Source organism: Mercenaria mercenaria, chromosome 2, assembly GCF_021730395.1.
Source record: "Mercenaria mercenaria strain notata chromosome 2, MADL_Memer_1, whole genome shotgun sequence".
Lineage (NCBI taxonomy): Eukaryota > Metazoa > Mollusca > Bivalvia > Venerida > Veneridae > Mercenaria > Mercenaria mercenaria.
This window is the reverse complement of record NC_069362.1, coordinates 106,319,847-106,340,308: the sequence shown is the minus strand read 5'-3', so window position 1 is coordinate 106,340,308 and position 20,462 is coordinate 106,319,847. Positions and strand designations below refer to the sequence as shown.

The 20,462-nt window shown below is 34.5% G+C and overlaps 1 protein-coding gene across 1 annotated transcript in view; it reads left to right on the top strand.

Annotated features, from left to right (window-relative positions):
• The first annotated feature begins 211 nt into the window (after window positions 1-211).
• LOC123564824 (proto-oncogene tyrosine-protein kinase receptor Ret-like) overlaps window positions 212-20,462 on the top strand; it is a 185,455-nt gene continuing 165,204 nt past the window's right edge. Inside the window, exon 1 of the mRNA XM_045358673.2 lies at window positions 212-833. The gene's annotated coding sequence lies outside the window, so the exon portion shown is untranslated. The remainder of the gene's footprint in view (window positions 834-20,462) is intronic.

Sequence of the window (20,462 nt, the reverse complement as noted above, 5' to 3'; positions counted from 1 at the left end):
TAATACTATAAAGCCATCAGATATCCCGAGCTGGTTAATGTTGATCGTGCAAAGTGTATTTTACCCCCTGGGTACACGACCTATGATGAATTGCACGGTGTCGCTATAAAACCAATCACATCATGATATATGCTCTTAATCTCTGACAACCACCTTCGTATTGGCATTAGAAATATTGGATCCCCAGAACGAAATTGTATTCAATTGCTTGCATGAACCGTTGGCTCATGCATGATTTTTCCATTAAGGAAAATCGAACATCATATCACAATACAGGTATGAATCTGCACAATTCCACGCTTATGGAAATATTGCTTTTATAGATAGAGCTCTTTTAGAGTCATTCAAAATAAACAGCTCACTGAGTTTCCATTGTGTTGATTTGTTTATGGGAAAATATGTGTTCATAAATCGGATCTATCAGTACTGTATCATAAAATGACAGTCGAAAATTTTGTAAAATTATGCATGTTATAGAAACTGTTTAATTTATATAATTAATGAATTTACCAATGAAAACGTGAGGAAAGTACTACATTTACAGACCTTACATTAAAGTATGAAATAACTATAACAAACTGGCGCAAAATATTAGATTTTTATCATATTAAAAACATGGAAACAAAAAAAAATTGTGCAGTATTAATGCATGTGTATCAATATTACTATGCAAGAGTCATATCCTGCAGTAATTGTTAAAAACGGAAGTGAACATGTAACTGACTGGTTAACCATGTGCTAGACATTGCTGTGAAACTTGGAAGTGTACCGCAACAAAATCTCTTCTTAACTGCTACATGATACTTAGATAACGTCAAGAGTCTAGATGAAAGGTATTTAGTACTTGTTTGTTTATTGTAAAATTAAATGACTCTTTGAATCGCATCTATTGACTTTGCTAAAGTCCAAAACAGATTTACTGAGTTTAAGTCAATAATTGAGAAAACAAATTGGAAATTTATTTCCGATTTCATGTAATATAACACTTAATATCCTGCGAACCTCGGACTATTGACCGACAAGTGTTTATAACGTATACAACTATTCACCGTATAAAATATCACAATAACTTTACAAAAGCATGTCATAGTTTTGTTGTTTAAACCTATTCTATTTATACCTCTACTTATTGCAAATGCTTTTCTAGTGATGCTACTGGATTTACTAATCAGCAGAACACAATTTTGTATCCCTGCATGATAATTTTTAAAGTTCTGTAAAGTAGTTCTATTATAAGTCAATGTTAATGTAATTCTTTTGCATGAAATCAGCGATTGTTACTATAAAGCTCCGCATAGTTAATTTCTGTCATATTGTATTCGGTCACATTTCTTCGCTTGTGTATTTATCTTAAACTTATAGTGAAATAACTTTTTCCAACTTAAAAATATTTATGGCAAGAATATGATTTGTCATCTGTGTCATGTATGCTTACTATACATGAGGTGAAAAGTCATGCTTTTCTTATTGCATAACATGATTACGGAAGCGTACTTGATACATGTTTTTCAAACAACACACTTTCTCATCAGCGCAAGTATACAGTAAGATTTAAGTTATGAAACCTTCTCGAACGATAACACGTTTGCAATCAAGTAATTTTGACTGTAGTTTTAAGGCAACGTTATTTTCAATCAACAGTATAAATGATATGTGTTTTGTGTTTAGTCTGCTAACTCTGAAATCGTTTGACGAGTCCTTGCTGTCGCTAAATCTTTGGATCAGCCGAACAACACAGTTCAGTGAAGTTCCATCGGAGTGTCTAAAACATCAAAGAGTTGGTCGTATAATTGAAATTGTATTATGTCAGTTTCATTTGGTTAGACAAATAAATGATGTGTTTTGTCGAATCTATGAAGTACATGTATATATGTACCATACGCGAGTTAAGTCAATTTTTTTCTTCCGCGGCAACCTTCCGCAGGACTTCTATCAACCACGCTGTCGGGAACCCACGTGGCCAGAAGGTAAGGTACGGAGCCCAATTTGTGAACAAAACGGCTCGCTTCAGGTAACAGTTTTGGTCGTTAATTTATTGACGCCTTCCTTCTTAAAAGACAAACACTCCATGCTGGTAGGAAGCCAGATTAATTTGGTACTTTTTGCAAAAAGTGCAACGGCGTATTTCGTTGTGTCTCGGTGAAATTCAATTATGATTTTATGACTACTATGGAAGCAGTTTTCAATTTAGTCCCTACTATGAACTTGGTGATTCGTACGGTAAAGTATTAGGATTTTCTCCCTAGAGAATTTAGTAACTATTTTCTGCAAACCTACAACGCTGTCAAAAAGAAAATGTCAAAATAAGCAGTGGCCTGAAAATGCAGGATGATAAGCATAAGTAACATTGTATTTATTTGTTATTTCTACAGATGTCTCACAAGGTAGTACACATATATGCTTTAACTTTGCCATTTGTTCATATCCAATATAATGATGGATGCTCTTTGTCTGTTTTACAAGGGTCAATACACAATTACGCGGAAAGCTTCTACTAAAGTATTATCGTTCAACAGATTGTTTTTGAAATTTGGTCATGTAAACGTCCATGGTATTTTCATGGTAAAATACTGAGAACGAAAAAGAAAGGAATATGATCGAATAGTTACCTTTATTGTGACGGGGCAAATCAGAGATTTTTGTCCAAACAAACCACAGTTCCGGGTGATACTATTTCCATGTGCATTCAAAGAAAAATTAAGACAGTCACATTTACCAGGAAATAATAAATTAAGATGTCACTCACAGACGTCAGTCATATCACGTGACGGAAGTTTTGACGACATGCATATGTTTTCGTCCAAAATATGAAGGAAGCAGAGCGATAAGTGATTTAAGTTTAAAAGTAAATAAAAGTCTAAAAGTAAATAAAAAGAAATATATCAATCAAACATATGAACGAGAACACGTTAAAATTAAAGAAAACTGCATTATAAATAGAATATAAGGTTTTTCAGAGGGAAAGGCAACCGACACTGACTTGCCGGAAAAGGGCCGCCACACTAAATCGCTGCTCTTATAGAAGTCGGAGCGCCGATATACCGTTATAGAAATAAATTTTTCACTGATTGTCTGATGTAAATTTTCTCTTAATATGTGCTGTAGCATTCTGAAACAAAGAAATCTCGTTTACATCACTAAACAGTGCTTTAAACAGAATTACGTCTAATATCCTCAATGCGTGGAAGTTACCCTAAGAAATCATTTTTAATTTGGGTTAATCGGTTTGAGAAATGCAAGGACAGGATACATGTAGAAATACTTACAAACCCTCTTATAGGCAATTTGACATGACCCCTTATATAAATTTTCGATCCATATAGTTTCTGCTTTACGGCAGGTCTGTTTATTGGGTTAATAAGACAAAACATTGAAATTAAAGCTGCGAAAAAAAAGTCATATAGTGAATGGCTTGCCGGTCAATAGTCAAAACTATTATTCATCGGTCCTTCGACCGTCGGGCGATTGTTTTTACTATTCGCCAGCAATTCATTCAATAAGTGTATATTTTTAGATGGCATTGGTACGTATAACCTGAGCAACAATAGATTACGTAGCTTGGTGAAATGTGGCGTTGTCCTGCCTCAATGTTGCTACGGATTACACAAATGGTGTTACATTTTACAAACGTATGTATAAACTAAAAATTACGAAATGTAAAACCATCTATATGATAACCCCGAAAGTCCATGGACTTTGATATGTTAAAATATAAGTTCATGATTATTATTGAACATCTGTACTGGTGAGGATTTATTTTCTCTTAGCTAAAATGTTGTTTCACGTTCTTTCATTTTCAATTTATTGTAATCTGACAATAATGTTACGTCTTATATTAGTCCACAATCCTGTTTAGTTTTCATGAATTAAGTAAGGTAATGTAGACGCGGCCGAGGACTGAAATTCTAGAGGAGTGTCGGTAGAACAGAGATTATTACATACTCGTTTCTATTCTCCCACGAGTTACAATGGTACCGGAAATATCTATATTTTTCCATACACTGACGCCAGGCTTTCATATCGGGTGCGTGACGTACTTTAACGTGTGTCGCGGCATTAATCCTTTTATTTAGTTCAGTAAATTGTCAGTCTTACTAGTATTCAGGCTATTGAACAAATTTATAGTAGTTATATTACATTGAATGCGTATGTATGGTGGCTGATTTCTGCCATCTCGTTCTGGCGTGTTGGCGCGTTTGCAGAGCGCCAAGACGCCAACACGCCAGGACGACAATTATAGGCGCCAAGACGACAAAATCCGTATTTGTCGTTTTGGCGCGTTCATTTGTCGTCTTGGCGTGTTGGCGTGTTGGCGCCCCCGCCCCCGCCAACGCGCCAACACGCCAAGACGACAAATGAACGCGCCAAAACGACAAATATGGATTTTGTCGTCTTGGCGCGTTCATTTGTCGTCCTGGCGTGTTGGCGTCTTGGCGCCCCCGCCAACGCGCCAACACGCCAAGACGACAAATGAACGCGCCAAAACGACAAATATGGATTTTGTCGTCTTGGCGCATATTATTGTCGTCCTGGCGTGTTGGCGTCTTGGCGCCCTGCAAACGCCAACGCGCCAACACGCCAAGACGACAAATGAACGCGCCAAAACGACAAATATGGATTTTGTCGTCTTGGCGCGTATAATTGTCGTCCTGGCGTGTTGGCGTCTTGGCGCCCTGCAAACGCGCTAAGACGCCAGAACGCCAGGACGACAACTTCCCAATTTAGCGTGTTGGCGCCCCCGCCAGAACGACAAATGCCTTGTTTGTCGTCTTGGCGCGTATAATTGTCGTCCTGGCGTCCTGGCGTTCTGGCGCCCTGCAAACGCGCCAACACGCCAGAACGAGATGGCAGAAATCAGCCACCATACGTATGTAATAAAAGGGTTATTATCTTTGCATCGGTAAATATGCACTCGTTCTTCAGCGGAAGAATACTGCGCTCCTAAAGTCTCGCAATTTATTTCCGCTGCAGAACCCGTGCATATTTCCCGATACAAAGCTAATAACCTACCTATGATTACAGCCCAGTTGCTTCTCTATCTATATTTGTGTGATTGTTCAAAATATTCGTAATTTCTGAAGAACAAGAAAATATGATTTCACTATACATCTTTTAAGACAAACAATTGTGTATGCAATTATTGCTGAAGATGGCTGTGACATAAGATCTGACAAATCTGTGACCTTAGACATTGATCATGTGACTCAGGTGGCATTGTTATATTATGCTTCAGGTTTTGTTCGGTATAAAAGTAAAAAACTTAAAGTGGATATTGAAGGCGCCGCAAGGCCGAGAAAATCGAAAAAGAGTTTTCTTTATGACATTAACCTGGAAAATATTGAACCTGCTGAAAATTAGGTCATACTCCATGAACTAAGGACAAATCTAAAAATGATGCTAAAACATTTCCAAGAAAATAAAATAATTGATTGTTTTTGAAGCTGGTTAACGTGTTCCTAATTGGCTTATCTTAGTAAAATAGAATGTTGTAAAGGTTTGCCCAATTTTACGATTGTTTTCGTAATTAACGTGAAATTTATTATATAATTTCATAGAAATTAAAGAACATTTAATACTCTGAAATGTATTTAAAAAGCACAGACGTATTGTTACATATAATAAAATTACGATTCGATTGTTTTAAAAGCAGAACATTGTAATAATCCATAACTAATAAGCAAGGTGTTCTCAATTAAATTTACGTCTTTCTTACATACTGTTGAAGCCAATGATCTCCTTTTTATAGACATTATATTTTATTTGTCTACCAGCCTGATATTAGTATTCATAAATACTCATTCTAGACAAAACTATTACTCTATTTATTACATCTAAAGGTACACTAGACCCAAATTTCACATTTAAACTTATGAATAATTATTACAATATAGATCATGTAAACAAAACAAGTTCATGTGTTGTAACGGTGCTTTTCATTTTAAACTGTCTCGACCTGTAAGTATTCATCGGATATTCCTGTCTGAATCTGCAGCTAGTTATACACTATTATACCTCATTGATTTTCACAATAAGAAAATAGTTTTAAAGATCATTTGCTCTAAACATTAAATATTTGTTTTTTCCTTCTGTTTCAAAGGACAACCTCATCTAAATAAAGGGCTTGTCATCAAATCAAACGACATTTAGGTCTGCTACCGCCCACGTTCTCTAGCCCCGGGTTGAGTTCTTTAATCAAACAATGAATACACATTCGCAGATCTCTTCATCCGGCTGTGTACAACCTTCAATGATACGAGACAACAGTTCCATGAAAAGCGGCATATGGTCCTCACATAAAATAATGGACATGCGCTAAACGAGAAATAATGAGTAGAGCTTAACAAGTTAGAATTTAGAAAGGGGACCTGAGGGTAAGGAGCCTGCATTTCACAGAAACTGTATAAAGACAAATTAACCCTTAGTCTACTGGTGGCAAGTGATTCTGATCATGGTCTGCACTGTTCGCGATTCAGTAAATATTTTTTATTTTGGTAAGCATTCCTTTCAACAGTTAATGGTACTGCCCAAATTGGGAGATGGCACAGTCCATTTTAGAAAGGTTTTTTAAAAAAAGCTGGTACCATATCCAATGGTGATTTAACTAAGCTATGGAAGTAGGAGTATTGGAAGTACCCAAGCCGAAATTTTTCAAAATGAAAAATGAAACTAAACAGTACCACTTACACATCGTGCTGAACGATGTGAAAAATTGATGAAATATTACAACTCTGACTGAATATGTAGAGAGACTTTTAACGGCTGCCACACTGCACAAACACCGCTGCTGCGAGAATGGAATAGAAACTGAAAGTTTTGCGTAAAACAATCAAGACCAAAAGACAATACAACCTTTATTAAGATTTCGGAAGAGGTTCCTATAAATACTTTCTGTATTAGTTCCGTCGCGAAGCACTGTTCTTGATTTATACACTATCGCAATCTCTTATGCGTAGGTAATACAGACCTTTACTTATCTCACCTGTAATGTATTGTAATGTTCATAAATGAGACATTTTGTTACAAGCAAAAATTAGTATCTTCACTGCAAAATCCATAAGTTATACATCATTTTATTACAGATTGATAAAAAATACTTTTTTCAATGAATAAGCTGACAAAAACTTATGAAACAGTACAGCAAGGGTATACGAAATTATCCTAATTGCTTTTGTGTGTGAAAATGTAACATTGTGTCTATATCAGTTTCCATTTACCTCCCAACTGTATAAGTGAAACGGAAGTAAAAGGGAAGTGATCTGGCTTGATCTAAAAGTAATGTCCATTGTACATTTATTCATTGTAACAGTTATATTATTAAAGAAGTTACATCAAGGAGTACACTAATTCAATTGATTACAAGGGTATATATCATGTTCTCAGGTTGTTTCGTTTGAAATAAAAAAAAACTGGCAAAATTTAACCACACGAAAAAAAATAACGTTTCTTACATGAACAGAAAATAAACAGTCAACAAAGACAATCACCAATGGACATAAAAATAACATACCCAATTATATGAGTTCATAATGTAAAGTAAGTCAACCATAAAAGCGATAGTTGCTTCCTCGCAAGTTAAAGTGCCTAAATATATATTTCTGACGTCAATAACGTCAACTGTGTGCGTCGATCATCGTTGCACTGCTTTCTGTGCATGTCGATATATCGATAACTAAGCAACAAATTCATTGCAAATACATAAATGTACTTCTGCAGGAAATGTTGCTGTTTTACTTTCATTATTCACGTTTTTGTGGCTTCATAGACATTACTTCTGGTCCAGCACTCTTATCTATGCTTGTAAATACCTGCACATGGCAAGGGTTGTCATTCCTTGCAAACACAGGCAGAACTTCGTTTATTGATATAAACAAAAGTTTTACATTTGGTTATTTGATGGACGTTAAAGTCAGTTTCAAGACTTAATTTAATTTGTCTCTGTGTTTAGAGCTTTAAGATTCTATGTCTGCCTATTGCGTTAGAATATGATTATTCACAACGGTTCGGATGGAAAATATTTCCGTATGTCAAGGACCTTTGTAACGTTCATATCGATTTTCAAATTAAATCGGCTTAGATTAATTGCATGATGTCGTCTGCATCTGTGATTTGTCAATCAATAGTTGCAGACATCATTCGTCTATAGTATTCTATTATTATTTCACTAATTTTCCCATAACACGAACACGTTGTTAGAATTCAGTACAAAAGAAAATGCACACAAAGAAAATAGTGACAGTTTGATATTACTTTTTCTACAATATATAAAATACAAAAAAGGAAAATGGAACAATGCATTTGCTTCACAGTTGAATGCATTACCCGGAAATAAATTTTATCTCACAAAGACACGTACAGAAAGCGCTCGTAATTTCTACACAACTCCAGCGCAAAGTCGTATAAATTCTATAAGAACAGCGATTTTTTGAATAATGTTTACATTTTATTTATGCATTTACCTCGATTGTTATGAAAACTTGTAGCTTACTTGAACTACTATTGAGTCCGCGTCATGGAAATGCAGATATTGGTGTCATATGAGACGACATTTTCATCTTTTATCAATGTACCTTTGAATCAATATCATAATTCTCTAACCAAACACATGTATCCTAAAACGTCATTTCATTATGAAAACTCAATAAATATTAAGCTTCTTGCAGCTAAAATGAACATTTATTTTACTATAAAGTGTTTTGCTTGTGACGTCTCATTTTTTCTTTATGCTTTTTGTCCTGGAAGAGGAAAAATTCTGTTCTGAAGTTAACATTTACCCTGCTAAATTTCTAAAATTAACTAGTCCATCATTCAATTCGGGCAGTGCCATTTATCATTCAGAGGGGTATTCACTGAATATTTACTGACTGAATAGCGAACAGTGCAGATCATGATTAGCCTGTACGGATGTGCAGGCTCATCTTGGTCTGCACTGGTCGCAAATGCAGAATCAAACCAGCAGGCTAAAGGTTAAGTCTGCTACATTGTACAAAAAAAGTACTTTGCTTACAGGGATCGCTTCCTGGAAATGGGTTGACATTTTATGGGATTGGTTTTGCCAGTGAACATTAGCTGACAATCCTCGTAAATATTCTGGGCTCCATGTCAATCTTTAAATACTAAATGGCCAACATTCTTTGTCACTATGTCAACATGCTGTGCCCTCCACTGTGTTTGATTTGCGCCAGAACGGCACATAAAATGTGTATGAAAGTCGGTCCTAAGTTATTTCTTAGCTTAATATGTAGCACGCTATTCATTGTTGAGCTCCAAAATTGTACTTCATTTATGCATTATTAAAGCACACAGCAAAAACAAATGTAAAGTTATTTTTATATTGTTTTGAAGGATTGTTTTCAAACGAAATCAACGGTAAATGTTAGAAATAAATAAAAAGTAAAGAATAATTATTATATGCATACAGAATTCAAATCTTTGTCTTTGTTCCTTTCTATACAAACGTAAGTATTCGACAAATGGGGCAATACTTATATTTTATTTTCTCTGTCTAGTTTCCTTTCAGCAGAGAAAGCAAGATGAATTTTCGAAAAAAAAAAAAAAAAAAACATTTACAAGACAAGTCAATACGGCTTTTATCCGTCAATCAAAAGAGTCAGTTTTCCAATAAAATAGAGTTGTTTGCTCGTAGAATAGTTGCATACCGGAAATATCTATATTTTTCCATACACTGACGCCAGGCTTTCATATTGGATGCGTGACGTACTTTAACGTGTGTCGTGGCATTAATCCTTTTATTTAGTTCAGTAAATTGTTAGTCTTATTAGTATTTAGGCTATTGAACAAATTTATAGTAGTTATATTACATTGAATGCGTATGTAATAAAAGGGTTATTATCTTTGCATCGGTAAATATGCACTCGTTCTTCAGCGGAAGAATACTGCGCTCCTAAAGTCGCGCAATTTATTTCTGCTGCAGAACCCGTGCATATTTCCCGATACAAAGCTAATAACTTACCTATGATTACAGCCCAGTTGCTTCTCTATCTATATTTGTGTGATTGTTCAAAATATTCGTAATTTCTTAAGAACAAGAAAATATGATTTCACTATACATCTTATAAGACAAACAATTGTGTATGCAATTATTGCTGAAGATGGCTGTGACAGAAGATCTGACAAATCTTTGTGACCTTAGACATTGATCATATGACTCAGGTGGCATTGTTATATTATGCTTCAGGTTTTGTTCAGTAAAAAAAAAAAGGAAAATGGAACAATTGCATTTGCTTCACAGTTGAATGCATTACCCGGAAATAAATTTTATCTCACAAAGACACGGACAGAAAGCGCTCGTAATTTCTACACAACTCCAGCGCAAAGTCGTATAAATTCTATAAGAACAGCGATTTATTGAATAATATTTACATTTTATTTATGCATTTACCTCGATTGTGATGAAAACTTGTAGCTTACTTGAACTACTATTGAGTCCGCGTCATGGAAATGCAGATATTGGTGTCATATGAGACGACATTTTCATCTTTTATCAATGTACCTTTGAATCAATATCATAATTCTCTAACCAAACACATGTATCCTAAAACGTCATTTCATTATGAAAACTCAATAAATATTAAGCTTCTTGCAGCTAAAATGAACATGTATTTTACTATAAACTGTTTTGCTTGTGACGTCTCATTTTTTCTTCATGCTGGAAGAGGAAATATTCTGTTCTGAAGTTAACATTTAACCTGCTAAATTTCTAAAATTAACTAGTCCATCATTCAATTTGGGCAGTGCCACTTATCATTCAGAGGGGTATTCACTGAATATTTACTGAATGAATAGCGAACAGTGCAGATCATGATTAGCCTGTACGGATGTGCAGGCTCATCTTGGTCTGCACTGGTCGCAAAGGCAGAATCAAACCAGCAGGCTAAAGGTTAAGTCTGCTACATTGTACAAAAAAAGTACTTTGCTTACAGGTATCGCTTCCTGGAAATGGATTGACATTTTATGGGATTGGTTTTTCCAGTGAACATTGGCTGACAATCCTCGTAAATATTCTGGGCTCGCTGTCAGTCTTTAAATACTAAATGGCCAACATTCTTTGTCACTATGACAACTTGCCGTGCCCTTCACTCTGTTTGATTTGCGCCAGAACGGCAGACAAAATTTGTACGACAGTCGGTCCTATGTTATTTCATAGCTCAATATGTAGCACGCTATTCATTGTTGAGCTCCAAAAGTGTACTTCATTGATGCACTATTCAAGCACACAGGAAAAAAATGTAAAGTTATTTTTATATTGTTTTGAAGGATTGTTTTCAAACGAAATCAACGATAAATGTTAGAAATAAATAAAAAGTAAAGCATAATTATTATATGCATACAGAATTCAAATCTTTGTCTTTTTTCCTTTCTATACAAACGTAAGTATTCGACAAATTGGGCAATACTTATGTTTTATTTTCTCTGTCTAGTTTTCTTTCAGCAGAGAAAGCAAGATGAATGTTTCGAAAAAAACAAAACGTTTACAAGACAAGTCAATACGGCTTTTATCCGTCAATCAAAAGAGTCATTTTTCCAATAAAATAGAGTTGTTTGCTCGTAGAATAGTTGCATATTTTGATACTTAACCCTTCAGTCACGTTGTCCTACTTGCTATTGTTTCCTTTAAAGTTTACATTACCCCCTGGATAGTCATATTCCGTGTGTTCACCAATATTGGATTGTTCGAAATCACTGAGTATTGTAGCAGTATTGTAATGGCATTATTTGACCATGAAGTTCCTGCACTCTATAACCTAGTGCCACTTTGGAGACTGTTATTAAAAATCGGAATCGGAATCTAAAACAAAATAAAAATTATTTATGCAAGTTTGGAATTGTAAACTGGCAAGTTAAATGTACATTAAATTTATCAGTCTTAGTAGTTTAAATAACTTACTCCCATGAAGTTACAAAACATTAATACCCTCTATTTTCCGACCTAAAACTCCGTTTACTTTTAAAATAGGAATTACATATGATAACCGTCATATTTAAGAATTTAAAACGGTAAATTGCTGCAGACATTCTTATATTACAAATTAACAACACTTAAGCATGTCAATATGTATGGAATAAAGTAACAAATTACCGAATTTCATATCATAAAACGAAAATGCACCACACTGTGCCCAGTATACTATCGCTAACTGTCCCGTTCTTAAATGACTGAAATGCTACTGGTCTAAAGCATGATAACTCTTCAACAAAAGATTTTTGAGAAACACCTACTTTTCACAATAATAAAAGATGATATCGATTTTAATACTCATGTGCTAGCTTTTAGAAAATCGCAAGGGGGGGGGGGGGGGGGGGGGTTATAATTTTGAAGGAATTGTATTTTTGACTTTATGTAAGATTTTATTTTATAATGCACGCTATGGATTTGGATTGGCATGAATGGCCCGAGCTCAACGTGCCTATGTGACAACAGTCACGCCTCAAATATAACAAATACAGCCACCAGACTAGATCTGATTAATTAATAATAATAACAGTTCATAATATGTTTGCAGACAAGATGCAGGATTGAACTATCTATCATAAATGGATGACGCGTTTTCAATTTGCTTGAGTGTTTGTATTTTTGTGTCTTTCGTCCGCAGATCCATATAGTTCAGTAGAGTTGTGTGCTTGCAACTACTAAATTGTCCTTCTTTTTAAGGACAAAAAGAAGAAGAAGAAGAAAAATGCTTAAGTCTCAGCTGTCATAGAAATTTGTAATTCTTAAATCATTTATAACATTTACTTAGATATATCGGAAACATAACTTAATTTCTCCCTCTAGTCACAAACGAACCTGTTCAACGTTAAAGGTCTATTAGCAATTCTATTGGAAATGAAGTTTAACATATCAAGCTACAATTTCGATATTAGCTCACCCCAGATCAAAGGCATGATGTGTAAGCTATACCTCTTCTGGCTTTTCTAAATTCTAAACCTGAGAAGAAATCCACGATATGTTTGTTCATGCATGAAATATTGTATTGTATTCTAGCTTTGATCTATGGCCATAACATTGCTTCTTCAGCTTGATTTATAATCAGTGCCAACCAGTAAACAAGTTCAAATTTTGATCGATGGACCTTACATTATTTAAGTCCAGGCCCTTGTTGAAAAGACATCCTGTGTTTTCCAAACAACATAACACCCGCCCGAAGAGAAATTGATTTCATAGAAATAGCGTTTGCTCCAATTTCAGACTGCTTCGGTAATGAAAGCCCCACATGTCAAGTACATTCCTAATGTATTAATCCATTCTTAAATAATATGGGCTGAAGTTGATTGCATGGTATCTTCTGAGTCTGCGATATGTCAAACAGCAGGAGAAGCCTCTTTTATGTGATCAATGACAATGAATATTCGTTCGTTTACTCTTTGACATTGTCTTTCATATATAAGCCTCGCCATGGGAAAACCAACATAGTGGCTTTGCGACCAGCATAGATCCAGACCAGCCTGCGCATCCGCGCAGTATTGTCAGGATCCATGCTGTTCGCTAACGGTATCTCTAATTGCAATAGGATTGAAAGCGATGCGCAGGCTGGTCTGGATCCATTCTGGTCGCAAAGCCACTATGTTGGTTTTCTCATGGCGTGACTTAATTATTTTATAAAGTAAATTTGATTGACACAAATAGATTAAAGAAAATTGTTGATACATCAAAGTGTAAAACATGTACGCAGGGACTATTTACGGTGCGAAAATAAAGTGACATTTTTATGTCGAATGTCTTAATGCCTTGACGAGATCTTTAAATAAAACAACCAACGAAACATAGACTTTTACTTGTATTTTGGAATAAAACCTTACATAATAAATAGTATGTCACTGTGTCGGGTCATATATCAAGATAAGCTAAAAGAGAGGATTTCAATTTAACGTGTTTAAATAAATATCAGAAATACAAGTAAAAATATATCATATAATTTACGCAGCAACTATATTGTTTTCAAACTTGTTGTATAGGTGTGCTTATCTGGCTCAATGTTGTAGATATAAAGTATTTTGATGCATATTTGATTACATTCGTATTACTAGCGTTGCAAATTATGTATTTCAGAGAAATAAATACGCTTTAAAAGTATCACGTGCATTATTTTCTATATTAAAAATACACTTCAGTTCTTTAGAAATAGATCAGTCAGATACTTAATCTTTCAAGAAAGGTGGTTTCAATTACTTCTATGTATTTCCAAATCTGTATTAGAATAGATGTTTTATTTCGTATACAGAAGTTCTTTTTCACGATTATCTTTTATTCACAGAAAACTAATGTCTGCCGATCGAAATGGATTCTTATTATAAGCGCATTACTATTTCTTACAGTTACGCATGAAAAAATATTGATGAGGCAAACTGAAGTTCTGACATAAAATGATTAGGTTTCTATTTTTGCATATTATTTCTAAATAAACAAAACAGAAAAAACAACAGAAGTTTACGTTGCAAATGAAATAAATCCGTCTGTGAATGATTTGCTACTTTAAAATAGGGTGGGGGTAAAGAAAAAATATCCGGATTGTAACCAAAATACAGCCACATTAAACAACCCGCCATCTCATTTTCTTTTGAAGAGTGCATCAGATGCAGTGTTTGCAATATCTAATAGATTCATGCGAACACGAAATTAACTCCAGCAACAAGTTGACTGATCAACAATATAATCCCATTAAAACTCAAATTATTGGCTCAATGGCATCAAATCAACAAACACGTTATCGGGCTAATTAAAACAACAACAAAGAGAATGATATTAGAAAGGTACTTTGATCGAGATACACTGTATTATATCTGCTAGAATTGTGATCAGTGAAACATTAACAGCCACCAAACAGCAGTCAATTCCAAGTTTGCGACAAAGGGAATCCTGCGAGACGTGTCTCGCATTTTCATCCTTTCCCGATTTAATGTCAAACTATTATATAATGATTTACTGTTCAGGCCTAATACCTAAACTTAATTAGATGATACTTATATAATTCAATAAAATATAGATATAACCTGCATTTTGTAGCATTAATTGGTTCAACCAAGACAAAAAAAAAGCTATATACTTAACAACGACTCTAGAAGTATAGAAAATTACCAATCGATTCTAAACTTAGATCAGTCTAGGTTGAGAGAATGATGTCTGAGTCTGTGATTTGGCAATCAATAGGTGCAGACAACATTCATGAAACAAATTTTATAACTTCATTATGCTATCTCCGATATTTAACAATAATATAACCAGATAATAGAATTCTATGGAACGCCAGAGCTGTCTTATGTTAGATGAATACAAGGTAGGTTCTTTATTTAGATTAGTGTCTTCTCAAGATCCTGTTATGTCTTGTTAATTTCTTTGTTATCATGTTGACTTGCAATGATATTATGTCTATCGAATGTACTATTTTATCAGAGTGATGTATTATCTTGTTAAGCGACAATTTGATTTTCTTAAAGTAACAAGCTATCATGTCCAGTGAACATACCTATTTTCTCAGAATGGCGCACTATTTTGTTAAACGACCATCCTATCTTCTCAAAGAAACATGCTGTCACGTCCAGTGTATATATTATCTTGTCAGAGTGGCGTACTATTTTTTAACGACCATCCTATGCTATCATGGCCAGTGTATATACTATCTTGTCTGACTGACGTACTATTTTGTAAAACAATCATCCTATTATCTCAAAGTAATGTACATTCTTGTCAGAGTGACGGACTATTTTGTCAAACGACCATCCTATTTCCTCAAAGAAACATGTTATCATGTCTAGTGTATACACTATCTTGTGAGAGTGGCGTACTATTTTGTTAAACAACCATCCTATTTTCTCAAAGTAACATACTATCTCTTGATACTGAACTACTGTTTGATCTATCTTTTCCTGATCAAATGTGTGTGTGTTCGCGTTTGGCGTCTTTTTCAACATTTTTTCAGTCATATAACCGACGGTGTCTACACGAAGCAGTTAAAACAATGCCCAGTTTATAGTGCGGCCCCACTAGAATAACATACCATATACACCACCAAGTCACATTATACTGACACTGGGGTGACCAATCGTTGAACTTTGCTCTAAATTCTGATCGCCGTGCGAGGAAGTTATAAGTACCATTTTCACGTCTTTGGTATGACGCGGCCGGGGAGCGAAACCACGAATTCCCGAACTGAAAGCGGGCGCTCTACTCCAAGGCTATTAAGGTGGATTTTTCCATATCAAGCTTTTCCCTGATTTCTCTTTACAAACAAAGCAATACCACTGATATTGTCAGTCATTCTAAGGAACTCCAAATGGACATGATAGCATAATAGGATGGTCGTTTAACAAAATAATACGTCACTCTGACAAAATAGTACATACATTAGTCATGATAACATTGCAATTCAAAATGATAACACAGTAATTAACAAAACATTAAAAGATATTGAGAAGATACTGCTCTAAATAAAAAAGATACATCGTATTTATCTAGCTAATATAAGACAGCTCCAGCGTTCCATACATTAGGGACTAGCAAATAGTAGTCTTCTTATCAGGCCGGTATCTCTTGATACTGAACTACTGTTTGAACTATCTTTTCCGTATAAAGTGTGTGTGTGTTCGGGTTTGGCGTCTTTTTCAACATTTTTTCAGTCATATAATCGACGGTGTCTACACGAAGCAGTTAAAACAATGCCCAACTTATAGTGCGGCCCCGCTAGAATAACATACCATAGACACATGACACGACACCCTACCGAGTCACATTATACTGACACATGAATTACCCGTCGTTGAACTTTGCTCTTAATTCTGAGCGCCGTGCGAGGAAGCTATAAGTACTATTTTCACGTCTTTGGTATGACGCGGCCGGGGAACCACGAATTCCCTGACTAGAAGCAGGCGCTCTACCACAAGGCTACTAAGGCAGTTTTTTCCATATCAAGATTTTCACTGATTTCTCTTTAAAAACAAAGCAATACCATTGATATTGTAAGTCACTAAGATACTACAAGGGTGGTGATAGTATCATTTATTAATTTCTTAATTCGTTTTGAATTTATCAATAAAGAACGTTTTTGGTGGAGCATTTATTCCATCAGAAATAAAAAATGTCCGACTTTTATAAAGGTAAAAATATATTTTTGGCCATCAGTTGACATTATAAAAGATTTTTGAAAATTAAGAACTATCTTACTACAACGATCGGAGACCTTTTGACTGATGTATAGTTTATATGCGGATCTTGCGTTCATGAAAACCCCTGTTTCGAATGAATTGGAACTGACAGTGTATCGTGTAAAGTAGCATCGTGATCATAAGACCGTCTTAATAGAGACGCACCTTTTGTCAGTCCACAAAGTGGTCTTAATGGTAGAATTTAACCGTAATTCGAAAGAAACAACAAATTTTGGCTATAGATGTAAATTTCACCTCTTGAAATAATCTCACGTCATGGTTTTGTTATAAAAGAAACACCGAACATGTTGAAAATGTCCCATGTATTGTATGTGAATAACTATCTTCTTAATAAAATCTAAAAATCTCATCAGTCAAATAATATCCCAAAAGAAAAGAAAATGCATAGTTCGTAGTTACATATTAATTAAATCCTTAGAGGTAGTTATAATGACCTAATTTAGGGTTTTCTTTACCAGTGATCTTAACTGTATATAGGAATTCTTAATAAAAGCTGGAGCCTTTGAATTGAGTATGTGTATTTTTTGGTTTGTTTGTTTGTTTTGCTGTGCTTTGAGTGCGAGCGACATAACTTAAGGGTAAAATGGCATCTTTCCAGTTTTAGTGATATTGAAATACCAAAAGGTACTCCTCCAGACTCCATTTCAGACATTAACTGACACTTTGTAGACCTTTCACAAACACTCCTTACATACAAGAACTCTGAATCCCAAGTATAGCGGTGTAAGGCAAATAATTTGAAGTTTGTGAATTTTTCCTCTCAGTATTGGAGTTTCCTTATTCCGTTGATATTTTGAACTTGGATGTCAATCTATCCTGATTCTTGTCCAAACATTATCTATTATCTCACAGCTAAAGTTTTATACAAGACAGCTTTCAATTTGCTGAATTACATGTTTGTATTTGCCTGACAGTTCAATGACACTTGTAATTCATGTGGGATTGTATGTAATTACAAATTACTTGACCATCCCTGTACATAGCTGCACGCCTTGCCTTTGCTTATAACTACATGTAGATGGCTAACCTTGCCCTACAATTGGTTAACTGCCACTACAACGGCACATCAGGCTCTGTTTGTAACGATATAAAGGAAACACTACTGTTGTAACGATAAAGAGATATACCCAAATTAGTACTTAAAGTAGCAGAAATATTTCGCTGAAATGAGTGTTTTATTGAGCATATTCTTTAGGTGAGGGGACACGTCTAAGCAAGGTCAGTTGTATAATCTTTTATAGTGAAATATTGTTGTGAAACTTGTCACTGAATAGAAATAAACGTGAAATAGAAATAAAACATTTACTTGTTTACAAATCATTAGAAGTTGAAAGAAAAGTGTAAATGTATTAAAAATCGAATCAATGTTTTCGGAGTTCAACGGAAATAGTTAGAATTAGTCGATATTTTGTTTGTTACTCACTCTGTTCGTTGCTTTATTCGTAACTTATTTTGTTCGTTATTTATTCGTTCCGTGATTAATTTGTTCGTTACTTTGTTATTTTGATCGTTACTTTGTTCGATACTTTCTTACATAGTTCGTTTGTTTCTTTATTCGTTATTTTGTTCTGAGAAAAAATGTTGCAGCACTAGTTTTGAATGTTTGCAAAAATAATAGATTACTAAAACCCTGTTTAGTCGCATTAAACCTTCATGTATATTCAGATGTAAAGGACGCGTATCAAAGAGCGTATCGAAGAATAAAGCTTCATGAATACATATATCTCAGCATCTGATTTGTTTCTATGTTGAGTCATCAAATGCTTCAAATATATTAAAACAGTTAGAAAAGACATCAGATATTTAAATGAAAATACAACCAAATACATCAACTGCGAACGTGATAATGCTGATATCAAACCACATATACAAAGGTAATTTTAGTTCAGATTAAATCGGTCTTGACTGATTTATACGTACGATGTACTATCATTATGATTCATTTGCATGTAGAGGGTTCATAAACAAATTTGTAAACCGCCAACTTAAGCTAAAAATGAGAAGAACATAGATATTGTAAAAGTCTGTGAAAGTATGCACATTTCATCTAAATCTTAATCATTCTTGCTTAACAATAATTTCATGACATTATACATTAAAGACTGCGAAAGGATAAGAAATATTATAGATATATTATTAAACAGACGGGCGTTATATCAAACAGAATAAAAGTTTCAAGGGAACTTCGTCACGAAATGTAATAGTTTTGTCTGTTATAAATTTCATTTGTATTTTCAGTGAGATCTTATCATGAACATGCTTGAAATAGTGTGACCTAACAAAATCCTGAAAATAAATTATTCATTTGTATTGTTGTTATCAATTTTATACGATCGCGCACGTGCATGTATGAATATCAAACAAAAACAAACGTTCATTAACAAGAAATAGTACTTCTACATGTTTGATTAAACTGAAGTGACAGCGTGACGTCATTTTTTCCCCGGAAAACCTACGGTAATGCCTGGTAGCCGTTATACGGAAAACATCAATGCTGCCTTGAATCTGTCATATCCTCTGTATTAAGTTTTGACCAGGCAGCACTTTTGGCTTTCTGAAAATTAATTCTAACAGTAGATAGATTTTGATGGATAATAATTCAAGAAAATGATTAAGATACGGAGAAATGTAAGGATTCCACTTGATATCGTGAACAATTAAGCGTAATGGACAAATACATTTTATTTGACCAGATTATTGAAAATAGGTAAAGCTACAACCATGAATAGTTGCATCTAAACTGTGAAACAATTTTTTTAACGCAAGAAAATGGTCAATAGTGCGATTTTCCCGTGGAAGTCAACTGTTGAAATTGCCCGAAGGTCCAATATTTTCTAATTTTCTTGTAACATAAATTTTACACACAAGCCTATATTTTCTGTTGGCAAAATTTCCTTCGGATACAATGAAAAAATTCTATAATGCAGGACAAAATTTGTATATCTTAATATATGCTAGAAAATACATTTTAAGTACATACTACAATCTGTTCCCTCGTACAAACAGCCAGAAACCCTGAATAATGTATGTCATTGCAAATATCTCGACCATCCCGAAACAGCAATGCGCCTTGCCAGTGTGTAAAAGCTAATCGGCTATCCTTGTTTTTCGCTGCATCATTAAGTTATTGGACATCACATTAGCCAGTGTATTGCACTTAAAAAGGGATTGAAATGACGATAAAAAGACAAAAGACTTTGATGGATTATCATACTTTCTACTTAAGGTAGTTCTGCACGTTTGGATCGAAATTTTTTCTACAATGTAGAATTTGATTAAAGTCA